Source organism: Octodon degus, unplaced genomic scaffold (genome assembly GCF_000260255.1).
Source record: "Octodon degus isolate 3935 unplaced genomic scaffold, OctDeg1.0 scaffold00001, whole genome shotgun sequence".
NCBI classification, from domain to species: domain Eukaryota; kingdom Metazoa; phylum Chordata; class Mammalia; order Rodentia; family Octodontidae; genus Octodon; species Octodon degus.
This window is the reverse complement of record NW_004524577.1, coordinates 1,934,121-1,938,050: the sequence shown is the minus strand read 5'-3', so window position 1 is coordinate 1,938,050 and position 3,930 is coordinate 1,934,121. Positions and strand designations below refer to the sequence as shown.

At 48.8% G+C, this 3,930-nt stretch overlaps 1 pseudogene; it reads right to left on the bottom strand.

Annotated features, from left to right (window-relative positions):
- Positions 1–219: 219 nt before the first annotated feature.
- Positions 220–1,391, bottom strand: LOC101566711 (annotated as a pseudogene).
- Between the last annotated feature and the right edge of the window lie 2,539 nt (positions 1,392–3,930).

Below are 3,930 nucleotides of genomic sequence, written 5' to 3'. Positions count from 1 at the left end.
TTCTTTATTAATGACCCCAACCGTATTTCTTTAGATACAGGAGTTCTGAACTCAAATACTTAGGAGAAAACAAGTTAAGACTGCATTATCCTGCAACTCATTACCAGTAACATATTGCAAAGCGAAATAGCTTGGAAAAGAGGGTGTGAGGGAAGGGGTGTGAGGGAGGGACTGTAAAAGAAAAGGAATTAAGTTGATCAAGTGGAATTCCTTTTTTTTAATTCTTGGGAACTATGAAGTCCTTGCAAGCACAGCTGGTTTCTGCAGATTATTTTCCAAATGCGTACAAAATGGAACCCAAATGGAGAATCCCTTAGAACCTGGAGAGGTGCAACATGAAGGGCCACGATTATCTGGCAGCAAGCGGTCCAGCCTTCAGTCGCCAGCACTTCTTCCCCCATTCCCAAGAGTTAGCGGGATGAAAACGTCTTCCCCGTGATTGTTTTCATTTCTTTTTTCTCGGCATCTGGGCGTGCACGGTTCAGCACCTTGAGGAAGTCAGATGTTTTTGCCCGCATACGTGTGTGGATATAGGCCTTGGAGCACTTGATGTGGTAGTGCAGGTAGTCCCGGAACGTGTGGATCAGGTTGATGGTGTTGTCTCGGGCACTGGCATTGGTGTGGCGGGGGAACAGTACAAAGGTGATGTAGCCAATGTTGTCACCCACAGCGGCATCTGTGTCTTTTAGCTCAAGAGGAGGTTCCCTGTGGCTGAAGAGAACCTGGGGGGCTGTGTGGCTGGCTCTGTGCCCTTCTTTGAACTCCTGCATGAACACCTTCCCAATGACCACGTCATCATCATCTTTAAACACCGTGCTGAAGACAACCGTGACTCTGTCCTTTTTAGATTCAACATACATGGTTTCATCATCCCTGTAGTGGATAACTGCCCTGTTCTCTCCTTTCTTGCCCTCTTCTTGGAATTGGAAGTACTTCTCAAAGACAGATGCAGAACAATTTTGCTTCAACATGCCAGCCTGATGCACGATGGAATCCTTGGATGCAGGCAGATTTTCAAGGTCATATAGCAAAGAGACATTGTATCCTGATTCTGGATTCACCAAGAAACTTCCGTACACCCTCTTTAACAGCTCATCAGCACCATGTGCCTGAAGTTCCTTGTAGAATTTCAGAGAAATACTGACCATCACTTTTGTTTTGTCTCCATTAGGATTTGAAATATGATAGAGGACCCCATCAAAATCTGCAAATGTCACTTCTACTGCTTCCGGTTTGTTTCCAGCAGCCGCGTTCTCGAACTTGAGCGCGAGCGTCTCCTCGATGATGCGGTTGTTCACCTCCAACAGGATCATGGCGGCGGCTGGCCCCCGAAGCCTGAACCCTCCTGCCGAGCCGCCGCCGCCGCCACTGCCGCCTCACCGACAAGCCTGGTCCCCCTGGGTGGGGTTTTTTTTGGTATTTAGTACAGGGTCTACAGGGTCTCACTACGTAGATTGGACTCATAGTGATCCTCCTGTTTTCAGTCCCCCAAGCGCTGGGATTATAGGTGCACGCCATCACAGCCAGTCTCTGTCCCAGGACACAAAATGCGTGCTTCCCATTTGCTGTGGGCTGAATTAAAACCTTTCTGGACGTCAGCCTAACAAAGGGGTCAGGTATGAAATAAATGCACAGTGTCCAGTATTAAATGTCAAGTATCCCTAGGCTGAAGCCATTGAATCGACTTAGGTTTCAGCCTAAGAATACAGCTGCAGGGATAAAGAAAACATGGGCTGTGCTGCCACTCACTGTAGCTGCGTTCATTTTCTTCCTGTACTTTCCCTTCTCTAAGTGTAACAGAGAACCAGTGCAGGAATTAGCATGTTTTGTTGTTTGTTTGCAGTGCTGGCGACCAAACTCAAGTCCTTGTATATGCCAGGGAAGCGACCTGTCTCTGAGCTATGTCCCTAGTCCGAATATTTACTAGAGAACCTTGTTTGGAGTTAAGTCTTAAAAGAATGACACTCTTCTAAGGTCTCCAACTAAGGATTCTTTTAAGAGTATTTTGGCCAAGCCAAATGATTCTGGGCCGCCTTGGAAGCCATTAAGCCTAGAATCATAGGAGGGGCCAGACTAGGAATGGAGTTTTTGGAATCCTACCAAGGAGTTCAGATGTTTTTCTAGATTTATTACTTAGTAATGAGACGGGCTTCTTTTAGGTTGAGGCCAAACTTTAAGGTGGATTTTAAGCTGAATTCCAATGTGGCCAGGTCTGTTATTACTGAAAGGTACTAAGGGAACCTGTGAAAGGGACACCTTCTGGAGGGGCATGATGCTTCAGGTGAGACTTTCAGGATGAGAAAAGGTTAGCTAAGTGAAGTTCAAGGGAAGAGGTTCACAGCAGGCTGACTGGAGTGGGCAAAGACCTGGAGCAGCGAACGTGCGCAAAGGTTGAGGGCCAGGGCATGCATCTCTCAGGGTAAAGATCAGACCTCTTTCTCCTTGATGCCCAGAGAAGCTCAAGGAGCAGCGAGGAGCGGGTATTTTGGCGAGGCCGTGGGAGTGGATGTGGTTCCAACCAGTGCAAAGCACCCGGGGGATATCACCATAGTACCCTGGTTATTATGGGCTGGAAAACCAGAGACAAAAGCTGTTTACTTGAAATGGATAAGCTGGCTCTTGTGCTTTTTTTTTTTTTTTTTTTTTTTAATGGGACGATTTTCTCTTTCTTGATTTCTCCCTTCAGTAAAAAAGAACGTACAAACAAGAGGTTACAAAGAAGAAGTCACAAACTACTGGAGCACTTTTGGGGCTGAAGGCAGTCCTAATACAAAATGCCTCTCCCACCCTGCACTATTTTTCTTTTTAAAGTGAAGTGGTATTTAAAAATAGGATTTGCACCTTTCAAAACCTCAGATGATCTGGCAGCCCTCATTGGCACGTGGGAGCAAGTGACCACAGCTGAGTGGCAGTCACCTTCAGAAGGGCGCTAATTTGAAGCTTGCCATCACTCTCGATCTTTTCCCTACACTGAGAGCCAAGTCACTTGAAATATTAATAGGTCAACAGACGATGCACCCGGATTCTGCACTGATTGCTATGATCTATCTGGTCACCAGAGGACAGGAGATGTGACAGTTGTAGGTCTGCGTCCCTTGGTTTAGAGGCTAACTTTAGGGATTTGAATCAAGCGTCGCTTTGTTGAAGGCGCTGAATTGAAGATTAAAGATGCTATTCTACACTTGTCAGAAAGTACGGAACCCATAAGTTACAAGCAGCCACGAAGAGTGTAAAGACAACAGGCAGAAATTGTCTGTTTCATTCTTTGTAGTAGTCCTAGCGTCCAACACAGTGCCTGGCACACAGCAGGTGCCCAGTAATTGCTGAATGAATGAATGAATGAATCAAAGAATGAACACGGGCCCAGCTCATAGGCATTGTTTAGCCTGATTTCAAAAAGAAGGCAATTGCAATAGCATCGTCCCACTGGACCGCAAGGTACAGCTAACCGAAAGCCCACCGGCACGTGGCAGGCTCTGTAGCAGTCTTGGGGTGGACCGCAGGCCCTAGATGTGCAGTGTCCCTAGGAGCCAGGCGGAGCCGGCTTCACCACAGTGGGACACGGCCGTGTCCCTCAGCTTTCTCACCGTCTGTTAATTCAGAGTAGCTTGATTTCTGCGCTTTTCATACATCACTGCCGTCTGATCAGCATGGCAGAGACCCACGCCCGGGGTCCGCGCCCGGCCTGGGAGCTTCGCGCTAAAGTTCCGGGGGCCGGAGCCGTGCCCACAGTAGACATGGCCTCCCTCTGGCTTCACCCGCAGGACTGCGTCGGAGTCTCCGGTAATTGAGGGCCGCTGGGAAGGCCGTTCCATTCCCACAGTCAACATGGCGGCCATGTTGGCGTCAGCGCAGGGCGGGCGGTGCCGCGAGGCGAGTCACGTGAGCGGCCCAGCTGGGCGGACCGCGCGCGCGCCCGCCCGCCCGCCC